The sequence below is a fragment of the Martes martes genome (assembly GCF_963455335.1).
Source record: "Martes martes genome assembly, chromosome: 11".
Lineage (NCBI taxonomy): Eukaryota > Metazoa > Chordata > Mammalia > Carnivora > Mustelidae > Martes > Martes martes.
The window spans coordinates 36,883,184-36,911,046 of NC_137899.1; the positions used below are offsets into that span (position 1 = coordinate 36,883,184).

At 38.2% G+C, this 27,863-nt stretch overlaps 1 protein-coding gene across 1 annotated transcript in view; it reads left to right on the forward strand.

The window, feature by feature from the left end:
- The window catches only part of CDK14 (cyclin dependent kinase 14), a 582,239-nt gene that overhangs the window by 368,917 nt on the left and 185,459 nt on the right, over positions 1–27,863 (forward strand). The window lies entirely within an intron of this gene.

The following is a 27,863-nucleotide window of genomic DNA, read 5'->3' on the forward strand; positions in this document are numbered from 1 at the left end:
CATAGTATGGTATCCTGAATGGAATCCTGGTAGAGAAAAAGGACATTAGGGAAAACCAGTGATATCTGGTAAAAGTGGGCAGGTTAATAAATACCAGTGTACAGTTAGTTGTGACAAATATACCATTTAATTTAAGATTTAAAGAGGAAATTGGTGAGGGGTATATAGGAATTCTCTGTACAGTTTTTCACAACTTTTCTACCAGTCTAAAACTATTCTAAAATTAAAAGCATTTCAACTTTTGAAAATCTGCACAAAGAGAAAGTAAAATGTGTTCTTGTACCAGACGTTCTGGATTTATCACCTGCACTGTCATCTTGAGCAAGGAATTTAGTTAATTGAGCCGTAGTTTCCTTGGGGAGAAATGAAAGCTAATAACAGCACCCATCTCATAGGTTGTTTTGATGAATAATTGACTTAATACACATAAAGTGCTTTTAGAACAATGCCTGGCACATAGTTAACATCCCACAAGTTATTATTTTTATCAAAGCATTTTATACTGAATGTTTTTGTTCAGTAGAACTTCCACATTAGCTAATATTCATATAAACCTATTTTTTAAAACATGGAATCAGAGCCAGACAAATTAAGATCTTTGGTGAGAGGATTCAAGCTGTATGCATTATAGCGGTCAATCACATTATCATACTTTTTCCTTCTTGAGTAAGACTCCCATCTGAACTCACTGGGGCAAATTTTAGTATGGACCGTAGCAAGAGATGAACTTACGTATTAGCATGTATTTTAGTTATGCAAATGAAGCATTAGCTTATAGCTTTCATATTAAATATAAGGATCCAGGAGGGTGTAGTGATATGAATTGAGACCCCCTATCACTATTGTGTTCACTACTGTGTTCATCAGCAGTAAAATGATTACAAAAGTGGGCAATGGAAACTAGGGAATCGAAGCACACATGATTCCTCCATGCTGTATCCTATATACCCCAGGTGCCCCTGTAAATCATGGCAGATGGAGAAATAGCAGAGTCCCTAATATTCTAGAAACCTTCTTCCAAGGATTGCTGTATTGATTTCTTCTCCCAGAAGCTGTCTGTATCAACTTCCCTTTTAATTTTACTTTTTTTTTTTTTTTAGATTTTATTTATTTATTTGACAGAGAGAGAGATCACAAGTAGGCAGAGAGTCAGGCAGAGAGTGGGGGGAGAAGCAGGCTCCCTGCTGAGCAGAGAGCCCGATGCGGGGCTCGATCCCAGGACCCTGAGATCATGACCTGAGCCGAAGGCAGTGGCTTAATCCACTGAGCCACCCAGGTGCCCCCATTTTACTTATTTTTTTAATACATAAAGTCCCACATTGAATGTTAAAATGTCTTATGATTATAAGAACAGTGCATCTGTATACAGAAAATTTCCAGTGTCTAAAAGCTGAAAAATCACCCTTTTGTCCTAATAAGCAGAGAAAGCCACATTTAATGTTTTTACGTATATCCTCCATTTCTATACACATTAAGAAAAATTAAATCATATTTTATATACCATTTATAACTTTCTTTTTTCACTTAACAGTATGTAATTAACACCTTTCATTGAAAAATGAATCCAGAAACTTATCATTCTTAATATCAAAGGAGTGTTTCATTGCATGGATGAGACGTTATTTGCTTAATCAGCCCATGGTAATAGCTTGTTTACAGTCTTTAACTATTATTAAGTACTGCCAGATACATCCTTTGCATACTAATCCTCTTAGTTAAAAATAATTATTAGAATTCAAAGTCCTTAATTCAATAACATTTAATTTTCATAAATTTATTGACTTCTTACACCAAGATCCCTTCATCTGTAGTCATGAAACATTTCCTTCTCCCTGTTCCTAAGAAAACCTCTTACTGACTTGATTGAGATTATACTGAGCCTATAGATTATATTAGGAAGGAAATATATAAAGTAGAGCTTTCCCATCTAAGAATAAATGATATTTCTTTATTAATATTTTATGGTCCTTTGTATAAGTATTCGGTTTCTATCATTATTTTCTCTTCCTATTTCTACCTAAGCTTTTATTTTCATTCAGTTATTTTAAATAACTTTCCAGAACTATTTTCTTAAAAATATAACAAACTTGTTTATTTTTATGTCATTGAAAAAAATAGCAAAAGAGGGAATTTTAATGGGCTGTGGTTTGCATCATAAAAATTTTTATGCTAAAACATATCTTCAAATATTTAGCCTTTTAATTTATTTGAAGCTGAACTATAATAATAATAATACCATTTAATTATATCCTGAGAATAATTTCCTAAACTTTAGTTTCAACCTAACTGTTCACTCTGCAATAATTGTTGAATAATGCTTATATAACCTTGTTAAATTACTGATTTTTATACTAAAATCACTAACTTACTATATTTGAAATCAGAAAACTTCAAAAGGGAATCATAAAGAAATATTTTCATATATATATTATTTCCAGATGAATTTAAAAGAAAAGGAAACGGTTATATAAATGAGATATATGCTATAGCAATAGAAGCAAAAAATGAGTTTCATAAAAGCATGGTTTATTACTAGAGTTAGTCAAAGATTTCATTTTTTATATTATTTTTATAATGCAGTGATTTCCAATAGGTACTGTCTTGTTGGATTGCTTCCTGTTTGCAAATTTTCCTATTATTATTATTTTTAATGGCAATGATTTCCTAACTTTATGGGTATTCAGAGACCTTTGAGCTATGACTAGGCTTTTAATAAATCAAAGAAATAAGATTGCAGATTTCCCATGGGGTATTGGTATGTGAAACTACAGTTTGCTCCTGTTAGAGCACAGAGCTCCTTAAATGCAGATAAATATCATGATTGATGGTAATAGTTTCTTCATTTACTGTAGCTTTTTTTTTTTTTAACATGTGTAATGATTCTAACAAGTAAAATGTTCTTTGGCAATTAGGAGATAAAGGTCATTGTCTATATAAAATTGCTGCTTTAGAATTAAATAGTATTATGTTGTACTCTGAAGAATGAGACATGTCCACAAAGAGAGAAATCTACAGAATTCTTAAGACCGCTAATGTTATCATCTTAAATCTTATTTTCTTTACAAAATTGTTTAAATTTGCAAAAAGCAAGTTTATATCCCATCAAATAAGCAGACTCTCTCAGGAATTGTGCGGTCACTGGAAGAAGAAATTTTACTAATCCAGAATAGTTGAATCACTGGGAAAAAATGCTTTTCCTCGGTGACCTTTTATGTCTGGTCTGAATCAGAATTACTATTAAAGTGTGATTAAATCCCCTTTCACAGGCTTCTCATATAAATTGCCAGAGACTCTCTTCTAAAGTGGCATTTGTGTATCTGGCCTCTGGTAAGGCATTGCCAAGGAGATAATCAACTTTGAGAAGTCATAAAACATGGGATTGTTTGGTTTGTTTTGTATTTTAATACAAGGATTAAGTCCATTCATTCTCCTGTGAACTGTGTATAGAAAGGTGGTTAATAACTTAGAAGATCAAAATTAATAACTTGTTACCCAAGACAACTAATATAATTAACTCCCACACACTGAGTCTTTACAACAAATACAAAAGGCAACAAAGACCAGTCAGTAAAGTCCTTATATTTTTCTTTTGAAGATTTTCTCTTTCTTTTTTTCCTTCTCTCCCTTGTTTGGTGGAAGGGAGCGGTGCATATTTTTAAGTTCATCGAACTTATTTCTGCAGCATAATAACTGTGTTGATGTATATTAGGTGAGCTGGTTCTGCTACAATCTGAGATTTTGCCACTAAATCATTTTCCTTGAAATTGTGATATTCCTAAGCAAGAAAGGAAGGAAAGTGATGGAAGTTTGACAAATTACATTCAAGACATTTTGAATTGCCAGGTGAATGGGCACCTACTTGTCTGAGCTGTAATTCTGCTGTTAGGTGAGAAGAGCGATTTATATTCATTTCTCCAGCATTACCTCTTTCTTAGTATGGCATGAGGTATGCTATTCACCTTCGTTATTTGCAAAAATAAGCAGATGTATTCATCCTGGTAAATATATATTCAGAGTGACAAAAATCAGAAGTAATAACAAAAATTTGTATTCTAATCACATTGTTCCGAATTGAAAAAGAAATCCACTTGGTGGAACCCTGGGAATATGCGTCTCTCTCACTTCACGACAGCTGCACAAATGGCAGAGAATGCTTGCACAGCTGCCTGAGACCTTTGGCAGATGCTTCTGGCTTTGTGTGGTTGGCTGGTGGCCCAATGTACAGCGGCCATGACAGAGGAGCTGGCATGAGTTAGTTGTGGGGCCATCCTTGTTCTCCCTGCCTTTGACTATTGATAACCCTGAGGATCTCACCTCTCCCTGTTTTCTAGATCTTTGGGCCTGCAATGAAATTTCACTGAGCAATTGTTTGTTATCCTGTTGTACATTACTTGATTAGTACAGTTGTTCAAATGTTCCTCTTCCTCATATATATGTCTTTCAGAATGTGTGTGTGTGTGTGTGTGTGTGTAAAGAGCCACTTGCAACTTTGAAAACTATTACTCAGCCTGGCTTTTGAGTCACATCCTTGCTTAAGCCTCTGTTTTCCAGAGGACTAATTGTAGAAATGTGGTGTTCAGATTCAGTTCAGTCCTTGTTTCCCCAACCTGCTCTGTTTCCAGGCTCTTAGCTCAAATGATAATGTTGAGGTTTCATGACTGGCTAGGATGGCTGTATGGAAAGTAAGAGAAAACCTGGTGGTCATTATCTTTAATGGCTATCACCATCCATTTAGATGTAGTAGGCACAATGTTAAGATAGAATATTGAGATCACAGATTGTTTCCCCAGTACCACTATTGGATTTGCTTGAGGTCATTTCTGGCAGACTTCTTTTCAGCACTCGCTTTGCGGCACTAGATTACAGTGGATGTAAAGGAATTGTGTGTCATGGTGTCTGCCCTGGGGAAACTGATGATGAGGTGGGCAGGCAAGACATACGGTTAAGAATAAAGTCATGAATCATTGCTGGTCAGCAGAAGGGAGACCCAGTAACAGTGGCAGATCCTGTAGTAGTTAAAATACTGAACTCAAAGAGTTAAATATTGGGTTGTAATCCTAAATTGTTGTTCTCCCCTGGATAAGTCACCTTATCTAATTGGAGCACAGTTTCGGCATCTGTAAAGGGAGGAGTTGAACCAAATGATTTCTTTTTTTTTTAAATTAACATATAATGTATTATTAGCCCCAAGAACTAAATGATTTCAATAATGTCTTGCAGCTCTAACCTTTTTTAATTCTTAAAATGCATGATATTACAGGATTATGCGTAAAGGCTGTGGGTGTTTAAAGAGAAAATTTCTAAGAAAATTTTTGTCAAGCACTGAAGAGAGTATAAGACTTGAAGTGGAATAAGGGAGATGGAGACATCAGGCGACGTTACAGAAGTGAAACGGGGACAGTAGGAGTCTGTCCTGTATGGGTGGAAGGTGAGATTGGGTGTTCAAGCCTGAACTCCGATAGACTGAGGACTTTTTTATCTTATTTTATCCATAAAGTAATAAGGAGATAATATAGTCTTTTAATGATAGTAATAATGTTAAAATGGCATTTTAGCAAAATTAATACATGATCAATATCTGATGATAAACTTAGCTGCATGAGCACTATAGAAAACCTAGCAATACACATTGGGTTGAAGGATGTTGAAAATATTAAATGGTAATTTTTTAAACGGTTTAAAAAACTGCAGAGTGGGGGTAAAGGGCAAAGAGAGGGGGAGAATCCTAAGCAGGCTCCACACTCAACTGGGAGCCTGACTGGGTGTTCCATCTCACAACCCTGAGATCATGACCTGAGCCAAAATTGAGTCGGGACACTTAAGCAATTGAGGCACCCAGGTGCCCCATTAAATAATTTTTAAAGTCAACTTTAGAAAATGTCAGGGAGATAAATTATAATACCTCCCACCCTGGAACAGATACCTCTTCTAATTTGTACACATTTCTTTCAGGCCTTATCAATAGCTACAGCTCTTTATATGATGGCCATTCTTTTTCAGAATGTTAAGTGTATGAAAAATAAGGCAGAAAAATTTAAAAGCAGTATGAAAATAAATTAAATAACCATCATTTAGAGACAACCAGTATTAAGCTTTTTCCTATTTTCTAGGTTTTCGCAGTTGGGTTAATAATAAATTTATGGGGTTTTGTATCCAGCTTCTCTTTATTTTCACATTAAATTGGGAGCAATTTCCAAGCCATTAATATGTACTTGAAAATATTATTTTAATTATACTATGATGTCTTCTAAATGTGCCCAAATGTGCTAACACATTGTCCTATCACTAGGTAATTTGCTTGCGGATTTTATGCTACACTAAGCATCACATATTTTTTATCCCATTCAGTTTTTCCTTCTGCAAGGATTATTAGGCACCTATTCTGTGCCCAGCACTGTGCCCACAGGTGATGGTAGGACACAGTCCCTGCGCCTCTCAAAAGTACTGTCAGCTGGGCTGCATTTGAATAGCTTCCAGAAAGTCACATCAGAAAGACATTGCAAAACTGTTGTGATACTAATGATATAGAAGAGAAAGGAATCAAAAATAACTTCAGAGTTTCAGCTTTGGGAAACAAAGTGATTTGTGAGATCATCGAAAATAATGGGAACATTGAAAAGAAATGCCCCTGGAGAGGAAAGAAAAGACAGCTCAAGTTACTGGACTTTATATGGCAGCAGGGGGATCCCCGCTGGGGAGGCCCACAAATCATACAGAACAGAATCAGGGGGATGATGAAGCTCAAGAGATCATTCACCCAAAGCAGACAAAGTTGGGTCCCAAACCATGGTAGTTCTTGAATAGTGAAAATGTGGAGGGGGAAGTGCAGTGGAGTGCTGTCTAAACCTTACAGACGCTCATGGTTTGTGGGGGGTGGGGTGGAGGTAGGGAGCTAGCCAGGAGAGAGTCCATGCATGACTTGAAATTCAGTATAAGGGTAAACAGGGAGAAGTGAAGGATAAGTAAGGAGGGAGAAGATATTACTCCCTCCAGGGGAGTTATAGATCAGTTCAGGTGTGTTTAGCTAGTGGGTGGGGTTAGGAGTCCTTCCTTTCTGTGTTCCCTCAGTGTGTTTCTCACTCTGCCTATACAGCACGTGGCACACTCTGTTTGCTCATAAAATGTTTTTAGACCAGAGGAGGAGAAGGATTTCCTGTCCAAGAAATGGTAGAGTCAACATAGAAAATACATCTGGGTTTAATCAGAAAGTTTAGACTGTCCATGGTTTTCAAAGGAGACTTAGGACTTACGATTCTCCTCAGTGTCTTGGGAGAAGGTGGACATAGGCTCAAGGGAGGCATACTTTCAGCCCCTCCACTCCTGGCTCTGCCTTTATTAAGATTTTGTGGATGAAATGCATCTCACTGCTGAAGGACAAGTTGAAAACCCCTGGACGAATGAAATATTAAGAGCCTCCCAGGTCAAGGTTCTAAGGGGAAGGAAAAAAAAAGACCATGTGGAAGAAAAAATGATAAAGAGATCCAGTGAAAATGGAGGTGTTAAAGAAATAACAGTTGAGTGATTCATATAGGGGACATTAGGTAGACCTTCTTAACAGTCTGTGACTTCATATAAGACTTCATAAAAGTTCTGTGCTAATTAATAAACTAATGAAATTTTGGTAGCGGTAGGGTCATTTGTCATAAGAAAAAACAAGGAGGGGTTGGGGGGAGGTAGGAAAAGAAAAAATGAAAAGATGGGATTGGGAGGGAGACAAACCATAAAAGACTCAATCTCAAGAAACAGACTGAGGGTTGCTGGGGGGAGGGGGGACGGGAGAGGGTGGTGGGGAAATGGACATTGGGGAGGGTATGTGCTATGATGAGTGCTGTGAAATGTGTAAACCTGGCGATTCACAGACCTGTACCCCTGGGGATAAAAATACATTATATGTTTATTTAAAAAAAAAAAAGTCACATTTTGCAACCTGAAGAAAAAAAAATAATATAAATATTCCATTAATTTCCTAACAATCCAATAAAGAACTATTATATCCTTTAAAAAAGAAAAAAGAAAAAACAAGGACAGTAGGATAGCCCATTATAGAATAGCTAATCCCATTAATATTTGCAAAGAAATTTCTATTTGAATATCAGCTGGTCGTTATGTGGAAATTTGAATTTGCTTACTTGGTGAAAAAAGTATTTTTTTACCTTGAGTATTCTTGCATTTACATTATAGTGTTACAAACTTTCTATGAATGGAAGATGTTAATCTTTTCATGAAATCATTCGCTTTTTCATTAAGTTTATTAATTTCATCAACAAATATTCATTGTATGGTTACCATGGGTTAAATGTTCTTCCCTATTCTGGGGAGAGGAGTGTGAAAAAACAAAGCCCCTGTTCTCTTGGAACCTGTATTCCTATGAGGGAAGATAGATAATAACCAAATAAATGTATAATGTGTCTCATAAATGTTGCATGAGAGAGGCTGCTTTACATATGGTGTTCAGGGAGGTCTCTCTCAGAAGGTGATACTTTGTGAAGGTAGTGAAGGCACGAGACATCAGGGATCGTTTAGGTGGAAGGAATAGCAATTTGTGTATCCTTAATGATAATAGTATCAAAATCAGTGTTCTCAAGCCTGAATTCGGTGAATTAAGGATCATTCTTTCTAGTACATCCACCTGATTTTTACCACTCTTGTTACTCTGACCTCCTTCATATAAAGCATTTCCTTCTGCGAGAAGTCCTCACTTGTGTGAAGGATTAACTTCCTGTACCTGCTACTATTCAGACATCAGAGCAAATCAACAAGGCGAGTTGGAAGTACGCCCGTGTGCATGTTTCAGCTTGGAATTATGCTAGAGCTAGGGATTTGACTTTCCTGATTTAGTTCATCAGAAGTACTGGTATAGATAGAAGAAAGTGGGAAATGTTTCTGTTTTGGAGAGTAGATGATGGTTTAAAGGAGCGAGAAGAGGTAGAATATCTAGAAGCTGCAGAGAGCCAGAAAGCACTTATTTTTGGAAAGTCAAAAGTTAGAGGAATTTCAAGAAGGAGAGATGTATCGACTGCATGAAATATTACAGTGAGGTCAGTAAAAGATGGTGCTGAGAAGAGGCCACTGGTTGGTAACTTCTAAGGGAATAATAGTTCTAACAGCGTTGGCTATTTGAAGTCAGATTATAGTGGGCTTGAAGAGTAAGCGAAAAATTGGAAACATTGAGTATGGACAGCTTCTTTGAGAATGGACTTGAAGGAAGGTGATTAGGTGTCACCTTAAGGGTATTTTAAAAATAAAGATTTATGAATTTTATAATATGCCATAAATAATTTTAAATAATGAAGACCAGGATGTTTGCAAGGTAGAGGACCCTAAAGATATAGGAAAGCACATTTGATGGATCAAGGTATTGGAATAGGCAAGTGCAGATGGGTGACAGGATGCCTTGGCGATGGGGATAAAAAGTTTTTCTGAAAGGTAAGACAGAAGAAAGGTGAGGAAAGGGAGGAAAATGTGAGTACATATTGTAGAGGTGTGAAAAGGAATGGAAAAGTATGACCTACGTGATTCAGAAATGGAGGGGGTGTAGCTAATGGTGACATGCAAATGGGAGGGCAGACGTGGAGGGGAATGGATGGTATCTGGAGGGCTGGTGTAATGCCAGGTGGTTTGTAACTGTCATATGACAAGAGAAGCGGCTAGTTGCTGACAGCATTTGTGAATTTATTGTCCATTTGAGACGTTATTATAGAAATAAAAATGCTACATTTCTAGTTTCTGTGATTTGTAACAGTTTACTTTCCTATTAACACAGGATTGCTTTTAGGCATATCCATCCACCTGTAAATATTTCCCAGTTGTAGGAGTCTTTACCCAAGACTTTTCTGGAGGTAATGGTTCACATCTGTGCTCTAACAGTCTTAAATGTCTGGGAAATGTTTTAACCTATTAACATATTACTGTTATACTATTCCTGACTTTATCGTCAGTACATGACTACTCACTGAGCACTGCAGTTATCTCTTGTCGTGTAACTACCTTAGAACTCTGGGTTAGGGGCACCTGGATGGCTCAGTTGATAAGGTATCCAACTCAATTTCAGCTTAGGTCATGATCTCAGGGTCATGAGATAAAGCGTTGCATCAGCCTCCATGCTGGGTGTGGAGCCTGCTAAAGGTTCTCTCCTTCTCCCTCTGCCCCTACAGCCCCCCACAAACAAACAAACAAACAAACAAAAACACACAAAAAACATACCTCTGGGTTAGATTAACAACAGTCATTTTTTAAAATTTATTGGTCTTAGTTCCAGGGTCAGGAATTGAGTAATGAGTAAGGATAGTTCTGGACTTGGTGGACTTGGGGTCTCTCATATGCTTGCAGACGGATGGTGGCTGGAGTAGGAACAGTGAGAAGCTGGTGCCATTGGAGATTGGCCAATCATCTCTCTCTTCAGAGGGTCTTGAGGTCCTGCATGGACTCTCTCCATGTGGGCTAGTTTGAGCTTCCTCATGGTATGAATTGGGTTCTAAGAGTGGGTGTCCTAAGAGAACCATATGGGAACTGCATGGTTTCTCTTTAACTTAACCTCAGGAGTCATTCAGTGGCCCTCTATCCAACAAAGCAGATACAGCCCCTGACCAGAGTCAAAGGAAGAAGATGTAGACCCCAGTTCTAGATGGGAAGAGTGTCAGGAATGCTGGGGCCATGGTTTAAAACTGCCACAGTGGTCACATAAATTTTCTGTAGGGATCACCAATTTGAGCTGATAAACAGCTTTATAGGGAAAATAATCTGGGAAATAATTTAATGAAGCTCTGAGATTTTTTTGTCATTTTTTTCCCCATGCTCCTGATGGCCATTACAGTACTGCTTCTCATGATAAATATGAAAGTGTGAATTGTCACAGAGTGTTACTTGGTAGGTCATGAGGTCCCTCATTTGCTCACCCTCCTTTTCTTCCTTTCTTGACTAACAAGTTCACAGACGTGTCAGACTGAAAAAGATGGTGAAAAAGATGCCATAGTGTGACACATCTGAGATGAAAGAGGAGGTCGTGGTGACACTTCTTAGCAGATCTTCAGAATGTTGTCCATAAAATAGATTTTCAGCACTCAAATTCTGCTGTCTTTTTTTCCATTTGCAACATGCTTCGACATATAAGTCTTTTATTCTTCAGAACATCACCTTTGTTATCCCTTGTGATTGGCAGCATCTAAGATGACTTCCAGTGGTCTCCACCTCCTGGTATTTACGCCCTTGTGCAATCCCCTCCCCTTGAGTGTCAGTTGGACCCAAAGACCTGCTTCTAATGGACTATGGCAAAAGTGATGGGATATTTGATATGGTATTACTTCTGAGGCTAAGTTTAAAAAGTTTACTAGTTCCTCTTGCTCACCCTATCTTCCTGTCTCACTGGCTGACTCTGAAAGGAGCCAGCTGCCATGTTGTAAGCTGTTCTGTGGAGGGATCCGCTAGTCAAGAAACTGATGTTTCCAGCCGGCAGCTACTTGAAGACCTAAGCCCTGGCAACAGTTCTGTGAGTGAGCTTGGAAGTGGATCCTTCCCTCGTTGAGCTTTCATGTGAGCACACAGCCATGGCTAACACTTTACTTACTACCTTGTGAGAGAGCCTGATTAGAGGCACCTAGCTAAGGTGGACCTGAATTCCTGACTAACAAAAACTGTGAGATGATAAATGTTTGTTGCTCGAAGCCCCTAAGTTTTGGAGTGACTTTTTCTATAGCAATAGATAACTACTATATCTCCTTTGATCCCATGACCAAGAAAGGGGAGATACTGTTAATCTAGTTTTACAGCTGAGGGAACTGTCTTCAGAGATTATGTGAACTTCTCTAAGAAGACATGTTTCACAAGTACCGGAAAAAAGCTGAAATTCTAAATCTGCTGAGTCTTCCACAGAAGTACTTTTTTGTTTTGTATTTGTTGTTTGGTTGTTTTGCTCTGATTCATAAGGAGCGTGCATTAGAGTGACTTGGGAATCATTTCCTGAATACTCATTCTTGGGCCTCACTGAGGGCCTTCCGAATCAGTCTCTGAGGATGGGCCTGTGTGCATTCTAACCAACAAGAAGGCCTTGGTTGACGAGTCTTCTTAGTTAAGAGCATCCACTCTAAAAGGACATGTCCTACTTTGAAACATAACGGATGTTTTAGATTTTCTGGCCTGGTTGACACCTTAAAAAACCTCATTAGTTGCAGGTACCCTATCCAGAACATAGGAATTCCTATTCAGCCAAAGTCGTGTGTTTCTTACAGGAATACTTTTGATCTGACCTTCAAGGGACCTGCTCTTGTAACAAGTATATTTGGGAGTTTCTGTGGCATCACTTTGTATTAGTAATATTAGGTGACTAGTATTAGAATGTGCACACAAGCAGACAAAGACTTGTAATCATCATATCTCAGCACTGTAACTTTTGTCTGGCCTGATCACTTGATGAATATGCTGTTTCTCTCCCTCATTTTGTAACCTACATTTTCTTAGAAGAGTAGAGGCCTTAGAAGACTTTATCCACAAATATAAATCTGTCCAGGCTGCTAATCTTTTTGTGAGGTATGAGTTCATTTAAAATCTGACCTTGTATCATCTCCTGCCCAACCCCTACAAGGAAACTTTTTTTAAAAAGCCTTCTCAAAACATTCTATCCTAAACTGATCTCATGTCACATTATTATATATCTTGATAGAAAGCAATGGCTGTTTGATTAAAATTTATCATATAAAATTATCTACCCAAGTCATTGGAGCACATCCCCTGGAGAACAGTTTTATACTAAGTCAAGTTAACGGATTATCTGAACTTGGAGCTGAGTTTGTCCTTTATCTCATTCATCTCTTTTGACAATGACAGTCATATGTTTTCCATGTATGGTAGGCTGTGACATTTTTGTATTCTTCCTAAAATCTCTTTGTCTGTGAGTTTAGTTGTCCTGGGAAAAGTGTTGAGAACTATCCATTTTAAATATACCATTCAAAGAATCTCTTTTTATTGTAGTGCCTAATATAAACTCAGTCTTTTATTCATTTTCAATAACTCTAGATATTAAAGTTGTCAGCAAACTTGAGTCTCTGGGAATATATAATATATTCTTCTCCAGAACAAGAGGAAATATCAGTCTGGCAAGAACTGGTTTAGGGACACTGCCCATGCGACAAACTTCTGTGACCTTATACCTGCCAGGAATTCCTCTTGGTCTGATATCTAAATACATCCCTTCCTTCTAAATACATGAAATGCCCCTTCTCCTCTGGTGAATTTTTCTTTGGTTTCCCAATTACACATTCTCTTTCCTTCCCTTGGACCTCTTGGTCTCTTTACCCAAACCTCTGTGCTGTCTCCTTTCAGTTTTGGTCTTGCAGCACAGTTGTTTTTGCTCTTCTCCCCCTAATACAGTTTAGGATTTGGGGGTGTGGGTGGGGAACACAGGAGTGCTTTGTGCAAATCAGGCATTAACATGCACTCTGACGGTGCAGAGGGATTGACTCAGGATGATAGAATTATCGCAGATAAATGATCACATTTCTTAAACTTCACTGTCTTCTTTTTAAAAATGCATCTTTCGGGGGAACTCAGGGGGAAGACATTAAGAGCCACTTTAAAATTTAAAGACAATTTCTCTTCTTTTGTTTGCTTGCTGAAAAATAGATGTGAGTGCATGTTTTCCTTTTGCGGTTCCTTGTTCTAATAATATGTAAATCACTCACGGCAGACAACACGTAACATTCAGATGCAGAGATCATTTTACTGAAGCTCAGTAGAACAAATTACTATCCATTTGCTCCAAGTAAAATTCAGTATTAAAGATGTTTCATGTTTGCCAAGTGAAAAGCAAATAGCTCAAAGGTATTGGTCAAACCATTTTTAGAAAATAATACTAGGTTCATATCTCAGGAACCACTTTATTCCCAATAAGATGAAATACTATTTATCTGTCACATGGACTAGTGATGTGTGCAAGTTTTGATCTGGTTATTGACACTTGGGACGTGATTCAGTTCATTCAGCCATTGTGAGTATCCATGATATACCTGACAGAGGGCTTTGGTGGATTTCCATTTTGAAGAAGTTGGGCAAAATTTTTGTTGAGTTTCCTTTTTAGTACTTAGTACTGGTTGTGTGTCACTGAGGAAATCAAGAAGCTAAAATCATAAAAGAACTAAATCTGATTGCCAGTTTCTTATTAATCTTCTTCTTTATAGTGAGAAACTGTTTTTAGACATAAATAATCACTGAATATAGTCTTGATCTCCTGATACACCGTGATGTCCAATTAGATGTGACATGGACAAGGTGTTAACTAACTTTAGTGAAATTATACCCTCTAGCAAAAGATTTTTAAACAAATATATTAGTATTTGTTCATCTTGCCATATATTAAGCTCAATTTTTGCAAACAATAAAATTGACATTCTTATAGAGGAAATCTCTGTACCTTCAGCTCAGTTTTGCTGTGAACCTGAAACTGCTCTGTAAAATAAAGTCTTGGGGGGAAAAAATGCTGTAGATGTATCAAAGCAGAATCCTGTCTGCAAAATCCATTCTCCCCTTTGAGTTAATTGTAAGATTTCCCCTTCAGGAGTTTTATCTTCTTTCTCTCAGTGAGCCACTATGTGGAAGGGAATAGACACTTGGGCAAAAATAGTATTTATCGCTTGGCAATGCAATGGTAGCAGTGCTGGATGGGGTAGGGAGGTGCAAAGACAAGGAGGTTCCAGCCACTGAAACGAAGGAGCAAATGGTATAGTAACAAGGTCAGTTAGAAGCATTAAAAATCCACCTGTTTAAAAAAAATCCACCTGTAATCAGTACTTGGGGAGGAGGGGGGAGGGATGGGGAGCATTGCGGACGATCATTTTTCTTCCTATGTATTCAAGTTGGTATGAACTGGTTAAAATGGGAGTGTTCATTGATTTGAGCAGACCTGTATCGACATGACTTCAAAAAAGATAAGAGGTGCTACATGGTATTATCCATCACACAAAGCTCAGTGACTTTAGTAGAAAATAACAAATCTTTTACCATTGAGTTCTAAGACAGATCATGGCATAGTTGTTAAAACATAAATATCCTCGGACTTAGAAATATTGAATTATTATTTACCAGGAAACTGTCCTGTCTCAGCCTCCCCTTGAGCATCATCGCTCTAACACCAATTTGAGAAAAATAATGACTGAGGCATACGACCAAGTGGTTTTATTTTCTCTACTGATATTTTTTCTTTCTTTGTCTTCTAGTTTCCAAAGTCATGATGTTATTCATGAAAATGCTATAAGAAGGAAGCAGGGTGTGCTTTTTGTTTATTTGTTTTTTGTTTTTAAGGAAGCCAACTGCCTACTAAGTCTTTACTCAGCAAGTTAGAGAGCTGAATGAAGCAGTACAGAACAACACCATTACCCCAAGAACTGAGTTTGACAAATGGCAGGAATTGAGCTCATAACTGGAATTTAATATTCGAAGCCCTCTATTAAAGTAAAAAAATCTACAGACGTGTCTTCGATAGGCTACTTCCATTTCACTGCCCAAGATCTCAGTCTTTTCTCGTGTGATCTTGCAAAAAAAGCAGTTCTGCTTTACTTCCCACTGATGTGCACATTCGTCCCAGATTGTTCCCACTGATGTCAGCCGGGCCTGACAAGCCAAGCCTTATGTTTGTAGCATTGGGGTGGGATCCAAGAAAGTATTAGAAGGACTGGGCCACTCCTGCAGGTACAGAAAAAGATGCTGAGGTCCCATTGGTAGAAGTCATTCCTTCAGGGGCTGTTGCAATGACAAAGAAGAGTAGAAGAGTGCTCTGACTTTTTTCCTCCCACATACCCCGAGCTGCCCTTTGATCAATGTTCATGCTGGAGGGCTGCTTCTGACAATATTTAGGACGTTTTAAAAAACAGAAAAAGACAAAGATAAGACTTCGTTTTGAGGCTTTTTCTCAAACAGAAAGGAAGTATCCTAAGCGAGGTCTTCACATTGAGTGACACCTTCAAAAGAGCAACTGGTAAAGGGAGGGAATGAGTCAGAGTACTTCGGTGGGCTTCAGGAAACTTGGCCAGAGCTCACCATATTAACTAAGAGGATGAAACATTTTCAAAATCAGTATACATTTCTAAGTCTTTTTATTCGTATTTGTTTGGTCTTCACTGGAATAAAGTTTATGGGAGCAAGGTAGTCAAGTGGCAGATTAAATGTTGAAATGGGAAGTAAAACCAGCCGGCAAAAAAATAGTGTTTTTTGTTTGTTGCTGGGTCTGGTTTTTAGTCCTAGAATTTCTGAAAACTCAGTATTTACTTTCATACTCTTCAGCAGCTCTCGGTTAGAATGCTTCCTTTTCTTTTGTTCCAGTTATCTATTTATGAAAAAATTTTATCCCGACGAAATAGGCTTTTAAATATTGTGAAGGAACGGTAGTTCACTGTCTAAGATGACAGATTAATTACCTTTTTTCCCCTTAAGGGAGCCAGTAAGAATTTGAAGACATATTGGTGCTGATAGCTTACCCCTAAGGTCTGCATGTTCTACCAAAATAATGAAAAAAGGAAATTCGGTCCTGCTACTGACTCTCAGGATATACAGCTTTGATAATACCAGCCTGTCGTTTCAGATGATAAGATAAAAAATTCACTCAGGAAAGAAAGAAGAAAGCAAATGAAGAGATTTTATCCACAGTGTGTTGCAGCGTTACCTGTTGGAGAAATAATGTAGTGATAATGAAAACATAACATCAAGGTACCTTCAGTGGTCATTCTGCTTTTTCTTTTTTCCTTTCTTGGGAAAGACAATACTTTTTTCAAATGTGAGTATAAAAAAGATGCTTTCTTTTTCTCCTTTAACTCTGTCCTTAACTTCTGATCAGTATTTAATTAATTCTGCTGAAGCAACCCTGGGGGAAAATTAGGATACTTTGTGGGAATTTGGGTGTTCACCTCCAAGCGATGTCTGAGGAACCACATCAGTCTACCTGAATGCTCCATCCTGCCTCCATTAAAACAACTCACACGTAAATCTTTCCTGTAACTGTAGCTGGAGAGCTTAAACCCAGTTGTCTTCAAAACTCTTACTTTTTGCTTTAACACTGGGTTTACACCTAGTATATCACTTAAGAATCTGTAATAAATTTATGGAACTTACGACTCTAAGAAGCGGTAGATAGTAAATATAAAAGTATGTCAGGGATTTTTTAAGATAAATTCTGGAATGACATCTCATGATTTCTGGACTGCTTGTTGGAAGGCCTCTGACTTCTCATCCTGTCTCTACTTTTAATTGGATATGTGCTTAAGCAGAATTCAGTTTCTTCTTCTACAGAAAAAGGTTAGAATACCCATAGCTTTCAAAAACAAATTTTTTTAGTAATAATTTTTTTAAATGAATTCTCACCTGAAATCCTGAAATGTCGAATTACACCTGCTTGGCTTCTGTTCTTCATCCTCCCCACCAATAGCCTTGGTGTGCCTGCAGAAAACCGTAGGACTCCAAGGAACATACTTTGAGAACCACTGGACTAGATGATCTCTATGGTATCACCAGAATTTTTTGTTTTCTCTACAGTAGTTATTTTATTGTATGTTTGTAATATCTCATACATTTTAAACTTTTTTTTTAAGATTTTATTTATTTATTTGACAGAGATCACAAGTAGGCAGAGAGGCAGGCAGAGAGAGGGGGAAGCAGGCTCCCTGCTGAACAGAGAGCCCGATGTGGGGCTCGATCCCAGGACCCCGGGATCATGACCTGAGCCGATGGCAGAGGCTTTAACCCACTGAGCCACCCAGGCGCCCATCTCTTACATTTTAGCATTAATATCATACAGGTCCCTTAGACATCAATATACTCTTTTAAACATATTGCCTTCATTAAAATATTTATCCTTATCTTCTGATTTCCTTTAGTTATTTGGTTAATTATTTTGATCACTGTATAGTATAGATAAATATTCTAATCTCATAGTAATTATCTTGTGGCTCATAGTATGAATTGCGTTTCAGTAAAACAAAGGATTCATGGACTCATTCAACCAATATTTATTGAGTGCTTTATAACAGAAACTGTGTTAGAACCCAGGATGCACAAATAAATAAAACAAACATTGTCCCTATCTTTGAGAATGTCAGTCTGGCCAAAGAGAAAGCCAGGAAGCATATAGTTATGGTGCCATGTAGTAAGTGCTGAGTTCCAGCCTCACGTATCCAGTCCCCTGACTAACTTGTGTGCTTGGATGTCTAATAATATCAGATGTGACCCATCTAAATCACAGTTCTTGATATGTCACAAGCGAAACCATTCCGATCTTTTCCTTTTCAAGTTTTGCTATTTCAGTAAATGGCAGTATCCTTTACCAAGTGGCTCAAGCCAACAGTTTGGGAGTCATTCTTAATTTCTGTCTTTTCCTCATCCAATGTGTGAAATTCATCAGCTTGTTCCCATATTACTTCTGTTCCCATGTAGATCTTGACTTGATTTTTGCTTCTCTACCTCACTACTTCAAGTCACCATTATGTCTTACCTGATCACTGCAGCAGTCTCCATCTGGCTGCCTTCCTCCCCTCCCCCAACAACACTCTCCTGACTTTCAAATGGCAGCAAGAATTATTAGTTAGATTGATTTGGCTACTTCAAAAGAAACAAAAATAGCATGTCCTAGAGAAAAATAGGTGGCTTCTTTTCTCCGTTCAAGCTGTTGGGTCCATAACGTCATCCATATGATAATCTCACTAGACTCAAAAAAATAATTGAAATTCAGTACCCACTTATGAGCAGAACTCTCAGCAAGCTAGAAATAAATACAAGAGAACCTTATTAGAGATATCTATAAAAAACATTCTATTTAATGATGAAATTATGAATGCTCTGACTTTAAGTTTCAGAACACAGCAAGTATGCCATCCACTCCCTGCATGCCTATTCAACATTTGTGGGCCAAATAAGACCCCCCCCCAAAAAGGGGAAGAAATAAAGAGACCTAATGATTCACAGACAACATGGTCAACTATGTAGAAAAGACCTAAAGATTGATCAACTATGTAGGAAATCCTAGGGCACCTGGGTGGTTCAGTTGGTTGATTTTGGCTCAGATTATGATCTCAGAGTCATAAGATCAAACCCCATATCAGGCTTTGTGCTGGGCATGGAGCCTGCTTACGATTCTCTCTATCCCTTTCTCTCTTTAAAAAAAAATACTAAAATAAAATAAAACTATGTGGAAAATCCTAAGGAAGCTACCAGAAAACCACTAGAAAAACCAATATACAAAAATCAACTGTACTTTTGTATACAGCAGCAAACAATTTGAAGTTTTAAAATTCCATTTAAAATAGCATCAAAATAATGAAATACCTAGAGATATATATCCAATAAAATATGTTCAACTTTTATATTCTGCAAATGATATAATATTACTGCATGAAATTTTAAAAGATTTACAGAAATGGAGAGATAGACCATGTTCATCAACTAGAAGACTCGGTCTTCTTATTATGAAGTTTGCCAAAATTGATCTCCAGATTTAATCTGTTGAGAGAAAGAAAAGATAAGGCAATTAACTGTAAGCAATGTCCTGACTAATAAAATCTAGAATAAAGAACAAGTGTGTTACATATGAAATTGAGGGGATGGTGAGGAGCAATTTCTACTTTTTCTTTTAAGCTTTATATAAGCAAGATCAACAGTAGGACAATACAGGGATTTTTTCTTTAAATGGACTTTGAAGGGAGCTCCCACTTTTCCTTGAAGACTGTCAATTCATGTCATCTTCTCATAGTAAGTTGTTGCTAAATCAAATGAATTAGAACCTAAAGGACACAAGAAAAGGTCTTAACCTGGTGAGCAATGTGCCAGACTGACAGTGAGAAATGAATAATGAAATTAATGTACAGCATTAAGAGCCGACTTGAGGCTCAAAGTTGCTTCCTCCTTCAATGGATGGTTATCAGTCAGAATCCAATCTGGAGTCAGTAACTACACAGTAATTTGAACAGGGATGGCTTAATATAAAGCATTATTAACTATTTACAAGAAATTTGCTATTTTTTTCTTTTTTGGGGGGGTTTGTTTTGTTTTTTTAAGAGGATATAGAAAATAATGCTAAAGAATATCGTAAAGCTAAAGTAGAGAACCCAAGGAAGGAACAAACTTGGAAAGGGTTTCCTTTGCCAAATTTGGGGTTGACTTCATTGGAAAAGGTGTGGCTGCAGCTCACTGGTTGGAGGAAGAGCTCACAGGGTTGTCCCGGGCCAGAGCTGGTCCGCAGCTATAGAACAGGCCGGTTACATGGAATTACTGACCAAGGCTGGCTAGTTCGGAACCTCCCTCAGGGATACCAGTGGGCCTAGGCTAACAGGCAAGGCACTGCAAGCAGGAAACCCCCCTGGGGTTCGGTGGGTGGGCAGTCAGGAAACTTCTGGCTAGGATTGGAAAACTGGAGGGTGGATACCCTTGGATGGCCGGGCAGGTGCACTGCTGGGAGTCATGTGCCACTGGTTGGAGCTAAGATCATTCCTCCTTCGGGGTCCTCCAGCACCATCTACTGACAGATCGTAACATCGTTCCAGCTGGCAAGGGAGAAATATTCCAGTATCACTTGTAGACAGTGGAAGGTGCACGTGGAGCTGAGGAGCATGACACTGATAAAGGAAACAGTCTTAGCTTCTACCCTAGGTACTTATTAACAGTTTCAGGGATCTTATTTCCTTTTAAGTCACATGTGAATACATCTGCTAATTTTATTAAATGGTGTTATTATTAAATAAAGGAGAAAAAAGTCTTAAACACGATGAGTCAAAGGAAGAGCAAGATTACGACTCTAGCCCAGTTAGAACTTGTGGTCAGGGAGCCTTAGAACATAAGCAATTTAAAACTTAGTTTGGTGCACTTGGATAAAATGACACATTTTGGCAGAATTTTACAGTTTACGATTTCACATTCCAGGGTGTGGCCGCTGTACCATTCCGACACAGAATTAGCATCTCTAATTAATGTTATGTAAAACAGAGGCCTGTGAGGCCCAGCCCTAGGAGACGATTCCTTGTGAGGCAAATAGTATTTTTAGGACCAAACCGGATTTTTCTTTTAGGGTCCACATGGCACTAAACAGATGGTGACGTGGGTGGCTGTGGTTTAAGATCTGAAGCGGTTCATAGAGACACCCAGGCTTGTCCTTGTCCCACCCTAGAGGCAGTGATGGCTATAGGCTGGTCCGGTCGGCTCTGTGCAGGCTGGTGTCAGCCACCCCCGTAGGCAGGCACTGCCCGACTCTGCAGACAGGCAGCGCCCAAGACTGCGGGGCGGCTGGGAACTCGGGCTGCTCTAGCCTGCTGGCAACATTCAGAATTAGCATAACTGTGCCTATTTTAATCTGAGAAGGAGCAGAGAACTTTTTTTTTCCCCCATGGCTCTCTCTAGCTCTTTTTTTTTTTTTTTTTTAATTTATTTGTTAGAGAGAGAGAGCGAGCAAGCACAAGCAGACAGAGGGGCAGGCAGAGGCAGAGGGAGAAGCAGGCTCCCCGCCGAGCAAGGAGCCCGATGTGGGACTCGATCCCAGGACGCTGGGATCATGACCTGAGCTGAAGGGAGCCGCTTAACCAACTGAGCCACCCAGGCGTCCCTCTCTCTAGCTCTTAAAGGTGTAACTTAATGTTGAAACTGCCCTTCCCCCAACAGGTCCCTTCTTGTAATTGTTCTTTAATATTCCAATCTTTCTGCTGCAGAGGCTGCATTTATCCAGCAACTTGGATTCTGGCTAGTTAATGGGGTTAGGGAGCAAAGAGAAAAAGTCATTTAACATGTACTTATTTCCGCCCCCCCCAGGAAAACATTATATACATTCTTTTTGATAGAAATCCCTTGCTCCTGACACCTGTATTACCAAATTTTGTTTTCTAAATTTGATCACAACCCCATTGTTCCTGCCATTTGTTCTCTGTCAGTATCTGTTCCATTTATTTTAGATTTATTTGATCTTATTGTCTTTTTTGATTTAGTAAACTAAAGAGCACTCTGAATTCCACATATGTTGGAATTATGTAAATCTGAAGTTAAAATTTCCTCCGGCAGCTCTGTAATCCCCTCTCTGGTACTTTTATTAAAAATACCAAGCATATTCTTTCTTCTATGCTTATGCAGTCATTCATACAAGTAGTATGTGTTTGTGAGTAATGAGTGTTTCACAAAAAAAAAAAAAAAAAAGCTACAGACATTGCTTTCAACTTGCTCCATTTTGTTTTAACCACGGCATGGTGATCCATTCTCCAGCTGTTACATATGTATCCCACCTAGTCCTGAAAATTTAGGTTGTTCCCGGTTTTCTACCATCATGGAAGAGTCTGCTGTAGGAACATCCTACTTTTGTGCAGACCTTTATGAACTCGTACATTATCTCTGCAGAAGATGATTCTTTGAACACTGCTAGGTGCACCTTGAACCTTTTCATTTGGGAGAATGACAAATCATCCTCCCAAATTGTTGGTCCAGTTAGTACTGCCCTTAGCCATGATGCAGGTGCCCTCCTGCTTCACTTTGATGCCACTATTACTGATTTTCCCCAGAAGCTGCCCTCCCCTTCACCATGTCTGAATGGGACTTGCCACTGTTACTGTTTAGCCAGTGATTTGCTTTCCTTAGGTAGAATTGTAGAGAAAGAAAAATAGTTTTTCCTCTATTCTTCTGAGTCCTTAGCTGAAACCCAAGTAATGAAAGCAGATTAACAAGACAAAAACAAACAGGTTTATTAACGTGTATCCTTCATGTATACATGGAAGATACCCAGAGAAAAATGCCTGACTCCCCTAGGTGGCTTAGAATTCAGGCTTAAATTCGTCCTTAATAGCTCAGCGGGAGGAGAGATGTAGGCCTCTTGGGGAGATCAAATTATTTTCAGGAAAGATAAGTAGACTTTTAAAAGAATAGGTTGGGGGGGCGCCTGGGTGGCTCAGTTGGTTGGGTGTCCAACTCTTGATTTGGGCTCAGGTCACCATCTCCGGGTTGTGAGATCGAGTCCCACATGGGCATGGAGCCTGCTTAGGATTTTCTGCCTCTCTCTGCCCCTTCTCCCTGTCTGTCTTTCTCTCTCTCTTTGTCTCTTTAAAAAAAAAAAAAAATGTGGGAAGTATGATAGTTTGTGCCGAAGTTTGTCTCTGTGTGGTGTCTACTCTCCAGTCCTTCGATAAGAGTCAGTCTTCCGTGTCTGTTGAAACTTCTTTTCAGGGAGGGAATTTATGAGAACTAACTTCATTTTGGAGAATTTGTCTTTAGGCAGATAAGGGAAGGTCAGAGAAAACCTCTCCTGGCATTTGTTATTTTTCAAGTGCCCCAGCTCAAAACAGTCATTCTATGATCGTGTCCTATTTTGTGGTGGCATGTTCTGCTACCCTTCAGAGTGAACCCGACAAAAGCTTGTCTCCCAGCTTAGATATTCTGCTGGAGTAGCATTATTCACTGGAGACGGTATTCTGACCAGACCTTCTTGAGAGTTGTATTGTAACAATACCGTGCTTGTAGAGAGGTGTGGGCCATATCACTAAATTAACCAGGGTCAGATTTCTTACCCTGTGGAATGGGAGATAAAGTTATGATGGTTTTTTTTTTTTTTTCTTCTAAACAGTATACATTTCCAGACAGGACACTGCTAACCACATTTACAAAATGTATAACAATCAGATAACTGTTACCAGTAATTGGCAAACAAATCCACCACATCAGCTACAACCACCCACCACAGGAGCAAAATAAATTTGTTATTTTTCCTTTTTTCCCAGATGAATAGAAGCCTCAGACTCATTTCAGCTGGATAGGATGAAAAAGCCTTCAAGCTAGCAGCTGTCAATAAACCATTTGGGTTGTTTTGTTTTGTTTTGTTTTCCCTGTAAAGACAATGCAACATCACTAAAGATAGTGAGAACAGAAGGGGGGAAAACCTTCTCAACCCCTTTATTCTCCTTTTTTTACATGTCCTAATTTTGATCCATCAGTATTTTTCATGGTTGACATCCTTTTATGAACACAGTTTTACATTCTGATTTTTTTTTCACTATAAGCACAACATTTTAAATTTTCCATGCAATAATTGTGTTAGTTCAGATAGGAATGGTGGTGGCCTTCCCAAAAAAGACCTTTGTCTCTTGGAATGTCCCACTGCCGAACTAGAATTGCTCCTTCTGGGCACACCAGAGCCTTGCAGAGAGTCTGGGAATGCGAGGCGGGGGTGAGGGAGAAGGCCAGAAAACAGGGATGGTGGCCCCTATTGTTTGACCCTTCACAAAGCCTTGCTGTCTCAAGGTGAAGCCAGCTAGCAGCCTGAAATGGTGAATTGGGGGTGGCTGGAAGGATAATCAGAGGAATCAAGGGTGAGAGAAAGTCAGGCAAGTGAGGAAAAATGAACAGCTACCTAAACAAGCATTGCAGCTTTTGATTCAAGTTTAGAACAAAGGCCAAAACTAAACATTCTTAAATTTAGATTACCTTCAAGGTCATTGTTGGAAGTTTCTTGTGTGTTGTTGTCAATCTTACTCCTTCCTTCATCCCTCCATCCCTCCTTTGTATTTGCATTCTATCTTCCAGTGCCTATTTGGCAATATTTTTTTTTCTAAAAAGTTTGATACCATGGGGCAGCTGAACGGTGCAGTTGGTTAAGAACCCAACTCTTGGTTTCCACTTGGGTCATGATCTCAGGGTTGGGAGATGGAGCCCCACATCTGACTTTGCTCTCAGCACGAATTTGGCTTGAGAATCTCTCTCCCTTTGCCCCTCCCCCACCTCTCTAAAATAAATAAATCTTAAAAAAAACAATTTAAAACCGTAATCTCAAAGGGACTGGAGCCTATCAAAGTGAGTCAAGGAGAATTGGTAGTTTGAAAAAACATATTCAGTTACCTTTTCCTTGTTCCTGTCAGAATACCTAATTACTTCTGAAATTTTAAATAACATTTATGGAATGTGTAATGATTTTATGTCTAAACGAGGGATGCCTGGGTGGCTCAGTCAGTGAATTGTCTGCCTTTGGCTCAGGTCATGATCCCAGGGTCCTGGGATTGAGGCCAAGTCGGGCTCCCTGCTCAGCGGGGAGTCTGCTTCTCCTCTCCCCTCCACTCTTGCGCATGTGTGCTCTCCCCACAAAATCTTAAAAAAATAAAATAAAAGAGGATATTGAGTTAACTAAATTTTTTAGAAAGTCTAACCTGGAACAAGAACACAAAATTTCCTTTTATGCCAGACTTTCACCTTTGGAGGCTATGTCTCTTTGCAAAGAGTTTAAATCTCCTTTGAGATATAATTGACATTCTATATTTATAGTGTACAGTAAGTGTTGCCATGTGTATGCACTCATGAAACCGTCACCATAATCAAGATAGTGAACACAGCCATCATCCACAAATTTTCTTCACACCTCCTTATAATCCCTGCATCCTCTCCCTGTACTGCCCTTCCCCACATCCCCAGGCAACCATTGATCTGCTTCCTGTCACTATAGGCTAGTTTGTATTTTCTTAAATTTTGTATGAATGTAAATACAGAGTATCCTCTTTTTGGGGAGGAGAGGAGTCCTGTTGTTTTTCAGGGAGCATAACTATTTCTTTATTTATCTATGTTGTTGGTAGTATCAGTAGTTCATCCTTTTTTATTGCTGAATAGTATCCCACCGTGTGGATGTATTGCAGTTTGTTTATCCATTCACTTGTTGACATTTTGGTTATTTCCAGTTTTGTTGTGTCTGGTTATTACAAATAAAGCTGCTGTTAATAAGTCCTTATATGGCCAGCGTTCCCTTTTTCTTTGGCTGAATACCTAAGAGTGGAAAAGCTGGATCATCTGGTGGGTGTATGTTTAACTTCTTAAAAACCTGCCAATCTGTTTTCCAAAGTTGTACCATTTTACATTGCCAGCAGCAGTGTATGAAAGTTCCAGCTCCACGTCTTTAATTTTAGACATTTTAATAGGTGTGTGCTGATATGTTATAATAGTTTGCCTTGCATTTTCCTAATGACTAATAATATTGAGCATCTTTTCTTGTACTTATTTGCCATCCCTGTGTCTTCTTTGGGAAAGTATGTGTTCAGATTTTTTGCTCATTTTTTATTGTTCATTCTTTTTTTTTCCCCCCAGATCCTTGAGTTTTGAGAATTCTTTATATATTCTAAGTAGAGAATTTGTCGCATATATGATTTGTGAGTATTTTCTTCCAGTTTCTGGCTTATCATTCCATTCTCTTAATAGTTCTTTTGAAGAGCAGAAGTATATAATTTTCATGAAGTCCAAAGAAATGTTGGGCTTCTTCTGTGGTCACAAAGATTTTCTTCATTTTCATTCAGGTTTTATGTTTAGGTCTCTGATTCATTTTTTTAATTAATTTTTGAATGTGGTGTCAGGGATACATCAAAGTTCCTTTCGTATTTATCCAGTCATTCTGGTATTTGTGAAAAGAATATCCTCTCTCTGATGAATTGCCTTTGCAACTTTATTGAAAATCAATTGACCATGTATGTGTAAGTGTTAGTACACTGTTCCGTCTTGACGCCAATAGTACATTGTTAATTACTATAATTTTATAATAAGTCATAGTTAGGTTATGGAAGTGCTGCAGCTCTGTTCTTTAACAGAGTTGATTGGCTAATCTAGATCCTTTACATTCCCGTATGAATTTTAAAATCTGCTGATCAGGGGCACCTGGGTGGCTCAGTTGGTTAAGCATCTGCCTCTTGATTTCATGATCTCAGGGTCCTAAGATTAAGCCCCAAGTTTGGATCTGTACTCAGCATGGAGTCTCCTTGGGATTCTCCCTCTTCTTCTCCCCCTCCCCCCGTTTGTGCTCTCTATCTCTCTCTAAAATAATTCTTTAAAAAATCTGCTGGTCAGTTTCCACAAAAAGCTTGCTGGCTACTTGGGATTATGATTAATTTATAGATCATTTTGGAGATAATTGGCATTTTAATAATCTTGAGTCTTCCTATCCGTGAATGTAGTATATCTCTTCGTTTATTTAAATCTTCAGTTTTCTCAGCAATGTTTTGTGATTTTCAGTATATAGGTCTTGCATATCTTTTGGCAGATTCATAAGTATTTAATATTTTTATGCTATTGCAAGTTGAATTTTTTATTTAAAATTCCCATGGTTTATTGCTACTATATAAAAGTACAGTTCATTTTTGTATCTTGATCTTGTTTCTTGCAACTTTGTTAAAATGAACTTATTCTAGTACCTTTTTTGTAGATTCCATGGATTTTTTTAATGCAAATAGTCCTATCATTTGTCAACAGATAGTTTTTCTTCTTCTTTCCCAATACTTAGTCCTTTTATTTCTTATTTTCACCCTGTTGCACCAGCTATAACCTCCAATACAACACTGAATAGAAGTGGCAAGCGTAGACATCCTTGTTTTGATCTTAGGAAGGAAAGCATTCAGTCTTTGACCATTATGAATGATGCTAGCTTAAATTTTTTTGCAGACATTCTTTATCAGGTTCAGGAAGTTCCTTTTTATTCCCAGTTTTTGGAGACTTTTTATTAAGAATGATGTTGGATCTTGTCAATTTTCTTTTCTCATCTGTTAAGATGATTGTATCATTTTGTATCATCTTGGACAAAAAATATGCTGTTATCTTTATCTATGTTGCTTTTAAGACTTCTCTTCATCCCTGGTATCAAATCATTTGATTAGGATGTGTCTTGGTGTACTTTTCATCATGCTTTTCTGCTTAGATTTCATTAAACTTCTTATATGTTACTTTATAATTTTTATCAAATTAGGAAAATTTTGGCCATTGTTTTTAAACGTATTTTATTCTGCCTCCCCATCTCGCTCTTCTCCTCCAGAGATTATAATTACATGTCTATTTGGCCACTTGATTCACTGGCTGTCAGAGAACTCACAGATATTCTTCTCCCTTTTCTCTTATTTCCCCACTTCAATTCA